We start from the raw sequence: 12,840 nt of genomic DNA on the forward strand, positions 1-12,840 counted from the left end.
CTCTGCTCCTCTTTGGGCAACAGCACCTGCTCCTGGGAGTGCAGCACCTGTGCTGCCACCGACACTGGTAGGCAACAAAGCATTCAGCACTATACACTGCACACAGGGACCACGATGGGCCTGGCACCAGGGCCCTCAGCACACAGCTTGGCTCCAGGAGGGCACTGGATACCACAGCGGCCTCTTCTGCCTGCAGACTGGGGACTGTCCTGACAACCTTCCTTCTGCCTGCCCCTCTTTGCAGGTTCCACTGGCAAATCAGACCTTGTGGGCCCCAAAAAATCGAGCACAGAACTGCTGACTCTGTCCCAGGACACGGTGCTCCTCAAGAGCTGCTGCTCCATCAGCCCTCAGCAGGCTTTAAGGCAGAGCCACACTGAGCAAGAAATACAGTCAGGGGCAACGCACAGCCCTCCCGCAGAACCCTGCAGGATCCAGGATGGGCCAGCCCACAGTGCTGACACCTGCAAACCCAGCACTCCCAGCCAGGCAGCACCACAGCACTCCCAGGGCAAGTGTCCTGCCAAGACCACCAGCTCTTCCTCTTGCCCTCGGTGTGCCTTCAAACGTGGCTATCCAAACAAAGACAGTGCCTCAGCGGTATCTTACGGCCCATCCGCAAAACGCCGCAGGATTGACACTGGGCCAGCCCACAGTGCTGACACCTGCAAACCCAGCACTCCCAGCCAGGCAGCACCACAGCTCTCCCAGGGCAAGTGTCCTGCCAAGACCACCAGCTCTTCCTCTTGCCCTCGGTGTGCCTTCAAACGTGGCTATCCAAACAAAGACAGTGCCTCAGCGGTATCTTACGGCCCACCCACAAAACGCCGCAGGATTGACACTGGGCCAGCCCAGAGTGTTGATGAAAGCAGCCCCAGCACTTCCACACAGCCAGCGCAGGGGCTGTCTGAGGGCACTTTGGCTGCCAACACTCCAGCACCACGGCCACAACGTCCATACAGGCCTCCATGGATCTTCCAGGGATCCACGATGGACATCCGCTCCCAGCCTGGGCCGATTCGCATGAGACACGTCTGGCAGCAACAACGGCGGGCAAAAAAGCCCTACAGCCGGCCACAAATACACAGCAGCACCAAATGTCAGCCTGTCCACACCCCCATCACCCTTACTCATCAAAGACACATAATCAAATAATATGAATAGATTAAGAAAGATAGATTAGATAGATAGACATATCGATAGGTAGATAGCCAGATAGTTAGATAGATAGGTACATACATACATACATTCATACATAGATACATAAATACATAGCCAGATAGACATTCGCAATAAATAAAGTTTTTTTACACTAAGAGAATTCGTATGTATTTCCCAGTAATTTTATTCAAACTTCCTTCAAGCTTCTCTCAGTGTAACGAACACGGATCTACGTCCCCAGGGTTGGCAGCACATTCCTGTGGGAGGAGGGGAAAGGGAAGATGGGGCAGAGGCGCCCTGGGAGGATTCTACTGTATGAACATCAATCACCTCTAGTCCACTCCCTCCCTTCTGGAATATTCCCTCTTTCTCATTCCCCCACCAGACTCTGCAACCACACCACCCTCTCCCCACATCCTCATAGGTGTGCCCCCCATTACCCCACCTTGTCCCCTCCGCTGAGCCCTCTCCCCACTGCTCGATTACTACCCTGACACTGTCTACCCTTTCCCCTTTATAAACACCCTTCCCACACCAGTTTGTGGCTCAAGCTCACCCGGACACGGGCTCCCTGCAACAGCACTTGTACTCCTGCTTCCCTCCCTCCTTGGACCCTCGAGCTTCCCCCAAATAAACTCAGTTGGATTTGCCCCAATACCTCGGGTCCTCCTTCACCCTGGTCGCGCCATCCATATCCATCCGCGACTGTGCTCACGGTGGACGGCGAGGAGCTGCTCCTCCAGGACCCACCAAGGAGTGACCTGCCCGCACCCACACAGGAGTTCCCTTGCCGGGGGCAAACATCCCGCACCCAGCACACTTGGTGTCAGCTCTGGCCTCTCCCTGCCATCTGGGGATCTGCTGTCCCACCTGTGTCCCCTGCCAGCACATGTTGCCACCAGCCTGCTCCCTGGAGAGCTGGGGCTCAGCAGCACAACAGGCCTCACCACTCCTGCTCGGCCAAGCCTCACACAGCCCTGGCTCACCCACGTTCATTTGGTCACACAAACACAAAATTCACTCCCAGAAGAAGTTAATCCCCATCCCCTCCAACAAAGCCAATACTGCAACATCACCACTTGGGATGGGCATGGCACCACCATTACCCATCACCACACATCAGTGCTGCCCATGTCACAGTGGCCCAATGACATTATCACCCAGGCTGAAGGCACAAAAAACGCCTGCACATCAACACCACCCTCAGAGTTGAGGAGAGGTCGTGGAGAAGGAGCTTGCCTGAGGCTGCTCAGGCACCAGGGTAAGTCAGAGGCTTCTGCTGCCTCTGACATAGCTCACACACATCTCTCCCCTGACTTAGGATTAGTGCAGAGTGTGAAGAGGAGAAATGCCAGCAGGGCAGCGCAAGAGACGCTCCAGCCGCTCACCATCAACCTCCTCAGGATCCAAGAGGGCACGGCCAGAAACTGTCCCCAAGGAAAAAGGTGACAGCAGAAGCCTCTCACCCCACAGCTCCCTGGCACTGGCACAGGGCGTTGCAAGGAAGTCAGTGAGGAGACAAATTCATGCCAGGCCCAGGCAGGAGCTCCCACACTGGGCTGAGCTCTGGGCACTTGCTGGGGCACCCATGCCTGACCTGCCCTGCCCTTCAGCCAGCACGGCACAGACCCTGCAGGGCCATGAGGCTGATCCTGCATGGACACTTGCCCAGCCCCACAGACCTGCTCATGCCCAGGGCACTTGCTCTGTCTCTGCAGCCTGCATGCTGTGCCACCACACCAAGGACAACGACATCTGTGGGGACAAGAAAATGAAATTCAAGCTCTGTGTCCACACCTACTGCCAGGTGAATTCTCTTGGAGCTCCCTCCAGCTTTCAGCCCACAAGGGCCCTGCCGCCCTGACCTAACAAGCTCCCGGCCTTCCCTGCCTTGCAGATCCTCGCCACCGGGCTTTACCCACGCGAGGACACTGGACACTTTCTCGTGGGGGACACCAGGCGTATCATCAGGGAAGCAACCAAGAAGGTGGGGATGACCTGGCAGGAGGAGCAGGCAGCTTTGCACCAGGAGAGGCTTTGCCAGCTCCTCCTGATGCACCCCAGCAAAGAAGCCCCAGGCCTGGCACTTCCTGGGGCCTCGTGTGCACGTGGCTCTGGGGCTCTGAGCGGGCTCTGCCCACATCCCACTCACTCTCCGGAGATGCAAAGAGACCACAAATCTCCAGTCCTGACATTCATGGGCCTGCTGTGCTCTTTCCAGACCTGCTTCTTCTGCTGCAAGATGGGGGCCACCATCACCTGCTGCCAGACCGGCTGCGACCGCACCTTCCACCTGCCCTGTGCCCCAGACGGACAATGTGTCACCCACTACTTCGGGGCCTACAGGTCAGGGCTGCCCACCCTCACCCTCGGAAGCCCTGCATTTCTCTCCAAGCCCTTTACATTTGAGTGAATGCATAAGGAGGGAACCCCTGGTTGCCAGCAACCTGTCACACAAAGGGACAGAACCCACACAGGGGCTGGGGCTCCCTCACACCTCCTGCATCCACACTGCCAGCACAGCCCAAGGGCTCTGCACTTCACCCTTCCCTCACCCATCTCCTCCATCTTCCTCACAGGTCCTTCTGCTGGGAGCACCGCCCACAGCAGGCACTGCGGCCACGTCCAAGCCAGGACAACACCTGCGCCATCTGCCTGGACACGGTGGAAGACAACATCTCCTACAAAACCATGGGGTGTCCTGCGTGCCAAGACGCCCGCTTCCACCGGCACTGCATCCAGAGACTGGCTCTGCACGCTGGCATTGACTTCCGATGCCCACGTTGCCTCAAACAAGAGCCGTTCACGACGGAAATGCTCGCCATGGGGATCCGACTCTCTAAGAGGTTGGCTTTTCTCCTCCCAGCTCACAAGGCACCAGGCACAAGCACAGTGCCAGCCTAGGGATTGCCCTGCCAGGCCTGCCCACCCTCTGGCCTGTCCCTCTTGCCCTCAGCTCCAACCAGTCCCTGGAAATGGGACAGGCAAAGGAGCAGTGATGGCAGGGATCTGCCTGATGTGGGCTCAGCTCTTTCCCTTCCTTCTCTGGCAGACCCCCATCATGGCAGACTGACCCAGAGGTCGGACCCTCAGATCAGAGGCATGGCCGCTGCGATGCCACAACGTGCCTTTGTCCAGGAGGCAGGGAGCACACCGAGGCACACGGGTAAGCTGCCAAAGCAGCAGTGCAGCCATCTGAGGGGGATCTGTCTCCCCACAGGCACAGGGATGTAGAATTACGCACAAGGCCTCTGCCAGGCACTCCCTGCTCTGACACTTTGTCCTCACCACCTCCTTGCTCCTCAAGACGCTGGCAACTGCGGCTCTGCAGCTCCTGCGCCTCTGAGGGCATCCACCAACTCTGCTCCTCTTTGGGCAACAGCACCTGCTCCTGGGAGTGCAGCACCTGTGCTGCCACCGACACTGGTAGGCAACAAAGCATTCAGCACTATACACTGCACACAGGGACCACGATGGGCCTGGCACCAGGGCCCTCAGCACACAGCTTGGCTCCAGGAGGGCGCTGGATACCACAGCGGCCTCTTCTGCCTGCAGACTGGGGACTGTCCTGACAACCTTCCTTCTGCCTGTCCCTCTTTGCAGGTTCCACTGGCAAATCAGACCTTGTGGGCCCCAAAAAATCGAGCACAGAACTGCTGACTCTGTCCCAGGACACGGTGCTCCTCAAGAGCTGCTGCTCCATCAGCCCTCAGCAGGCTTTAAGGCAGAGCCACACTGAGCAAGAAATACAGTCAGGGGCAACGCACAGCCCTCCTGCAGAACCCTGCAGGATCCAGGATGGGCCAGCCCACATTGCTGACACCTGCAAACCCAGCACATCCAGCCAGGCAGCAACACAGCTCTCCCAGGGCAAGTGTCCTGCCAAGACCACCAGCTCTTCCTCTTGCCCTCGGTGTGCCTTCAAACGTGGCTATCCAAACAAAGACAGTGCCTCAGCGGTATCTTACGGCCCACCCACAAAACGCCGCAGGATTGACACTGGGCCAGCCCAGAGTGTTGATGAAAGCAGCCCCAGCACTTCCACACAGCCAGCGCTGGGGCTGTCTGAGGGCACTTTGGCTGCCAACACTCCAGCACCAAGGCCACAACGTCCATACAGGCCTCCATGGATCTTCCAGGGATCCACGATGGACATCCGCTCCCAGCCTGGGCCGATTCGCATGAGACACGTCTGGCAGCAACAACGGCGGGCAAAAAAGCCCTACAGCCGGCCACAAATACACAGCAGCACCAAATGTCAGCCTGTCCACACCCCCATCACCCTTACCCATTTGAACACATAAACATAGAGATAGATCAATCGATATATAGATATTTATAGATATCTAGATAGATAGATAAAGATAGTTGAGATAGATACATAGATACATAGATGATAGATAAATACATAGATATGTAGTGATGGATACGCAAGAAATAAAGTTTTTTTAAACTAGAATATACATGCCTTTTCCAGTAATTTTCTCTCGACTTTCTCCAAGCTTCCCTTAGTAACAAACACAGATCTATGACCCCAGGGTAGGCAGCACATTTTCAGTGTATAGGTGCCCTTCCCAGTCACCCAGTACCATGGCTGTGCTGTTCAGGCCTTGCTGGCCCTGAGAAACTGCTCTCAGTGGCCCTGCAGGGCAGTGCTGTGCTCCGCAGCCTTGTTCACACCCCTGAGCCCAGCTGCCCCTCAACCTCTGCCTTGCCAGAAAGCCCTGGCCAGGCTCCAGCACCCGGCATGTCCCACAGACCAGCAGCACCGCAGCCACTTTTTATATGAAAAGAAATAATATACTAGAACTGTACTAAAGCAAGATTAAGGAGACATCAGGGAGGCTAGCAAAGAATGAGCAACAAAAACCTGTGACTGACCAGAGTCTGACACAGCTGAACTGGGATTGGTCATCAGGTAAAAACAATTCACTGCTGGGTAAACAATTCTCCAAATTACATTCCAGAGCAGCAAAACAGACAGAAGCTAAGGCTTCTCATATTCCCAGGAAAAGAAATCCTGGCAAAGGGATTTTTCAGAAAATATCATGGTGACAACCTTCCACCTGCCCTGTGCCCCAGACAGACAATGTGTTACCCATTACTTCAGGGCCTACAGGTAAGGACTGCCCACCCTCACCTTGGAGCCCCTGTGTTTTTCTCCAAGCCCATTCCCATCCCAGTGAACACACAAAGGAGGAGCCCATGGTGGCCAGCAACCTGCCACACACAGGGACAGAACTCACACAGGGGTTGGGGCTCCCTCACACCTCCTGCACCCACACTGCCAGCATAGCCGCACCATTGTTTTCTAGTTGTTCAGTAACTAAGGTACCTGAAATCTTGCTTCCATTTCAATCTTGCTTATAGTTTCCATATTCTCAAAATCTTTTGCCAGGCAATCATATTTATAAGGCTTTCCTTTTTCATCTTACCCAATGAGCCCTTTTTTTTTAATTGTCTTGCTATTAGTGTAGCATGGAACCACCCACCAGTCTGCTGAACAACAGCATAGACAAAGGAACTAGATTAAACCAAATCATTCCTTCTCACACCCATGTTGTGTTAATTACAAAGTGGTGACTTTTCAGCTCAGAAAAAGCCACTCCCATCCAGGTCTGAAGACCCTGCATTCATATCCTGGCCTCCCATTCCTCATGAGGAGCCTGACAGCACAAGCGGCCTTCCCTGCCTGCCAAGGGTGAAGTGCATCCAGGTTGCCTCATGACAAACTGTACCTCACACCTGTGGGCTTGGAGAGGCCACTCTGTTGCCACCTGATGTGTGTAATGATGTAGGCATGGTCTGCTCTGAATCCAATGGCTGCACAGGAACACCCACACCACTTGGATTTAATCTTGTTTTCCTGTTTGTGCTTTCCAAAGCTAACTTCAGAGCTGGGAGCTCAAGCTCGAGCTCTTCAGCTGAGATTGCACTGCATGCAAATGCCAGTCCCTTTCTTACACTGCCTATACCCTTGATGTGAAGGAATTATTCCTGTAGATGAAAGAGAAGAATCAAGGACAGTATCAGCAAGTCCACGGCTGTGTTTGTACAGCCAACTGCCTGGCATTTACTGCAGTCCAGACAGTACAACATGTCCCAGTTACATGACTCTGGTCCATACACGCACAGAGGCTCCTCTGGAAAAAGCCAGCCTCGTGTAGGAGCACAAACACACTCATTTTCCCTGTCCTCTTTGACTTTTCCCTTACAACATTCTGCTACGTAGAAGTTTCCAACCCTTTATGTGCATGAGGTATCAGGGCCTACCCCATGAAGAATTGCTTAGGGGTCAGAGGAGGAATCAGGGTCCTGTCATGCCAGGTACGGGGCACCTCTAAAGGAAGGGACACTCTTAGTGTTAGGTTGGACATGACATACATACGTGATCAGAGTTTAAGAAGAAAAAGTTTTTTATTCTTTGAGTACTCCAGCTAGCTTATATACCCTTAACACAACCTGACCTTAAGTCATTAACTATACCACAATAACTTATTATACTGGTGCAAAACAATCAGCACCCATATAATTACCGAAAGTTTAACAGAAATTTAGTAAAGCACTTATACACATCCACTTATGCACGTACTCTAGCTTACATAAATTTTCACGTATTGTTTCTAATATGTTTCCATGCTGACAGCTTTGCCTTCCTCCTTGCTATGCACACACTCAAAAATCATCAATTATCATTTCTTCTATTAATTCAGCTTTGCTTGCAAGCCACCTGTGAAACCCCTCCACAGCACACTTATAGTATAGGTGGCCTTTGACTCCTAGTGAAATATCTGTACTGTACTTGAATATCTGCATATATGCCATGCCCTGGTAAGTCCCAGTTGCTCTTGATGGGCTACAGCTGTGGCTGGTGAAGATAACAGGAATAAAAGAGGGCGGGCTGGCCAGTCAGGGAGAGCCTTGAAGGAGCCCTGGCTAAAAAGGAACAACACACAGAAGGAGGAGTCTGAGCTGTGAAGATCTACAGCCCTAAGAAAACACTGAGAAGGTATGGGACTTTAGAAATATAATCACACACGCTGGTGGTCTCAAAAACTTCTAGTTTATTCAATGTGGTGGCAGATGGAATGCAGGTAGATTATTCTTGTTCTGCAGAAGAGGAAGGGGGTGGGCTCAGCAGCACAGCAGTGGCATCTGCACGGAGCTGGGTCACTGTCTACAGATCACTGCAGCTCCTCAAGCAGCAGCTCGCCAGGAATGACGCGGGACTGGCTCACCCTTCCCTCCCCTCACCAGAGCAGCTGAAGAACCAAATACTGCTCTGATAAACTGAATATTGACTGGCTAACGCTGCCCCACTTCTCAGGCCAAACTGAGCAACTGAAACTCACTATCTACAGGTTTTTTAACTGAGAACCAAGTGGGAACAAGTGCTCCTCCAGTGGCTTCCTAATGCATCCCACCAGAGCCTGGGCTGGCTCTTAGAACTCGAGGGCTGTGCCAGTCGTGGGGAACCACCTTGGTATGGGATTTGCAGAAGCACAACTTTTAGAGTCACTTGCTCTATGGTGCCAGACGTTGCCCACAACAGGGACCAGACAGAGCACAGAAGTGGAGATTCTCCATCTTCGGAGTTCCACACAAAAACGCCTACTCTACATCAGAAGAACAAAATGAAAGCTCAACCCCCAACTCCCTTGTCCAACAGGTTTTATACAGCTACGAGTCAGGGGGTGGATACAAACAGCAAACCAATAGGGAACCCTCAGGGGCGGAGTGAGGGGGATTCCATCAAGTGTCTGGGGCCTATTGGGGTAGGAGGGTGGGGAGGATGGCTCACATGGGCCAATGGGGCCTCCAGGAATAGGGAAATTTCAAAGGGGTGTTACAGTCAGGGATTGGCCCGAGGTGAGAGTGGCAGGGAAGGTTCTGGAACAAAAGGGGCTGGGTTGCCTTGACAGGCAGGGGAAGAGCTGGAACAAGGGGTGGGGAATGGCATGAGGGACAGCTCTGAGGAAGGGTAAAACCCAGGAGTAAACCGCCTCAGGGAGAACATGGGGGTACAGCAGAGCAAACTTAACAAGGCTTTAATAAAATGAACTGGAATCACAACAGCTTCCTGTCCCTGCAAACAATATTACCCCAAATAAAGGATACTTCTCAAACCACCTGCTCCAACAAGGCTTCCCACACACAAAATGTACAGTTACACATCTATAATGCAATACATCTCGAAATGTTCTGCTAAATCTAAGTCCTGACCAAAGTTTGTGTATTAAACATACTGAAATACATTCCCCCCTGAGTCTCCATGGTTGCTGCTGCTGCTGACACCTGTGATGACAAAGCTGGCTTGTCCCTGTGGGACTCACCCTCGTCATTCAAAAAGAGGAGTTTTTATCCTCAGAGAAGGCAGGAGCTGCCACAGCACTGGTGGCAGAGGGTGTGGAGCACAGGATAATCACTGAAGCTTTCATGGGCTTTGTGATTTCTTCAGCTTTCCTGCCTCCATCAGGGTAGAAATTAACGTTTCTGTTCTGCTAACACATTATTTAGAAATGCTTTCAAAAGACCTTGTATTTAATGATTTCTGACTGGTAAAGATAAAAAACTACAAAGGAATACTGGAAAATAGATTCTCTTGTCCCAACACCAGTGCTTGTAGGGAAGCACTCCTGGGAATCTTCTCTTTCAATGGTCTTAGGATGACTTGTGAAGGAAAATTATTTTAAAACTCCCACCACATCCATGTGAGTCCAAGTCCTTCAGCACAGCCCTCACTGCCAAATACTTCACTGATCAGGCATTGGCCATCTTGCCAACAAGAGCCAGATGCAATGTGCACCACTGTCATTCCTCCCAGGACAGCCAATTTAAGCCATGGTTTTATTCCTTACACCAAACTAGGCTCTAGCACAGCTCATCTGAGGCAGGGCAGCCTCAGTGCCTGCTGGAAATATCTATGGCAGACAGGGAACTGAGTGTTTAGAGGGGAATTACTGCCCTTTCTCATTTCACAGCTCTTCCAAATGACTGTATTAATTTGAGGATTAGGTCTCCCATGTGTCAGACCCAGAGAAGGTCTGGGAGTTCATCCAAGGTCCAGGCCTTTGTTTGGATTGCACATTGCACCAAGGGTCACTACTCTTGAGGGGCTTTTTTCTCTGCAGCCTAAATCATAGCAGATTATTGGGATTTTATACAGGAACGAGTAGGAGTTGCTTTCTACCCATATTTGTTTGGACTAGAGCCGATAACAGCCTGGGGATTTTCCAGACAGCACCATCTCTGCTCGGATTTCTCCAAGCAAGCCCGAGCAGAGGGACAGAAAGCTTTGAGGGCAACAACAGCTGAATAGGGTTCCTGATGGTCACCTCTTACCTGCAGCACGGTACATTCACCACGCTGGGCTGCCTCAAGGATGAAATCCAAAGTTCAACAACTTCAACTGGAAATTAAAAACAAAGGAGCATTCCAACCTGTGCCTAAGTCGGCTGCTCTTCCTTGAGCCATGAGCAATCAGACTGCTATAAGTCCTCATGTTTGACAGGCAAAACAGAAAGGCTGGACTTGATGATCTTAGAGGTCTTTTACAACCTTAATGATTCCATGAAATCTTACCACTTTCAAGCATTTGGTGAGCCTCAGGACCCCTTACAAGTGATCCTCAACACAGAAGCTTCATGAGCTTTCCCCCAGGGTATTACAAGGGGATTTTACCCCTTGCTTTTCCTGCTGAGAGAACGTTCAGCAAAACACCTCTTTTCACTGCAAAAATACAGCAACTCCAACTACTTAAACATGGAACATGACAGGGAGGCCTAGGGAAAGCAGTTCACAAGTTTTAAGGTCTACTTAAAATTTTGTCTCAAATCTCCACCTTCTCATTTCTCTCCTTCAGTGAAGTGAGAAGGAAAGCCTCTTTTTTCCTCTCTCAGCTGTCCCCACATCCCTATCAGTCGGAATTTGCCACACTGGAGGTACAGGAAGTCTTCTAACAATCCCCTTCACTCAAGATCAGCCACAGGAGCACACAGCACAAGTTATGCACTGAGAGAGCACCCAGAGCCCAGACCGAAGCTTGTGTCACACCTTGGTGTTGATAAAGCACAAAAGCAAGCCCCCAGCAGTTCCCAAACTCCAAAAACCCTCCACCCAGCAGTAAACTCTTAGTTTAAAGCAAAGCTTCTGGCTCCACCTGCTGCTGGAAGGATGGAAAATATGAAGAAGCAGCTGCAGACAAAACAAAACAAAACAAAAATTAAAAAGAACAAAGAAATAAATAAGGCCTGCTTTTCTACTTAGCTCATCCTCCCAACATTGTTGTTAGAAGACAAAACAGAGATTGTTTCATCATGGAAAATTCTAACAGGTTCAAGATGTGAAGCTCTTCACCCGGTCATGACCACCAGGCTCTTGGGTCCTATTAAAAATTACCAAAATAGATTACTTAACTTTAGTAAATACTGCCTGATGACACAAATTCATGGGGTTTGTAGCTGAAAAGAACCCAGGTCAAGGACAATGTCATAAGCATGATTCCTAAGATTGCCAACAGGAAGGAGGAAGAAAAGGAAACCCTGCATTGTATGTTTTCCCTCTCCCCTGTTCAGTGTGTGGCGCTTGCCTCTCAGTGTTTCACATAGTCCCCTTAAATCTTAGTTTACATTTACCCACAGTGTAATTTTTTTTTTTATGCCAATATATATATTTAACGATTTTATGCCAAAACCCACACGCTTTTCCCTTGCCAAAGTGCACAGGTGCCAGCACAATTGAGCATTATTTCCACAAACAAAGCTCCCAGTGAAGCCAAGGGCTGCCCTGGGTGCCTCGGGAATGCTGGTTTGGCTCTGGGGTGCTTGGATTACCTCGTGTGTTTGCCCAGCACTGAAGGCAGGGTCACTATTCATTTAGAAAAGTATTTCATATACCTGATTTAAAGAAACATCACAAGCTACTTCACAAAAATATGTGATGGAGACAGATTAGGCCTTTTCAGACAAATTCTTATAGCAACATTTTGCAGATACATATTTGTGCCTTTAAAAAGTTTTATTGCTGTGCAGCTCTTGCTAAAGAAAACTAAGCCCTCTGGATAGGCAATACAGAGCTCTTTCAAGTGCCATTTAAAAAATAAATTTCAATTACAGCAGGAAAAATGTAATGCCATTTGCACACTTGCATCTCTACCTAATGCAAACTTAAAAAAAAATACATTAGGAAGGTTCAGAAAGGGAATTCTCTGAGATTGCACTTCTCAATTTTCTGCTACCTTACAATGCAAAAACCAAACTCATTTCATGAAACATACATTTTTCTCTGCACATTCCAGAGTGTGTATTACACTAATTTGTAAATTATTTTCAGTTTCACCTCCTTCAAGTTAAAATTTGCTCAACACCAGCCTTTGGCTGAGCTACCTCCACTTGAGCAATCAGTGGAACAAGTTCAAACCCCAGAGCACTGATTTCTGGCACTCAGCGGGTAAAGGCACTTTAGTTGTCTGCATTTTTTTGGGAATAAAAGCCCTGAAGAAATTTTCTAAGGCTAATTATGATCCCAGACAACAAAAGCACAGGCAGGTTTTACAAGCACATTAGTTATACAAGCAGCAGAATTGGAGTTTGAGAGGTTCAGGTGGTGTCACTGAGAACTGGCCAAATCCCAGTTTAGGATTGCCAGAAGGCACAAAAACCACTTTCCATAATACAGCAA

Source organism: Zonotrichia albicollis, chromosome 7 (assembly GCF_047830755.1).
Source record: "Zonotrichia albicollis isolate bZonAlb1 chromosome 7, bZonAlb1.hap1, whole genome shotgun sequence".
In the NCBI taxonomy this organism is placed as follows: Eukaryota; Metazoa; Chordata; class Aves; order Passeriformes; family Passerellidae; genus Zonotrichia; species Zonotrichia albicollis.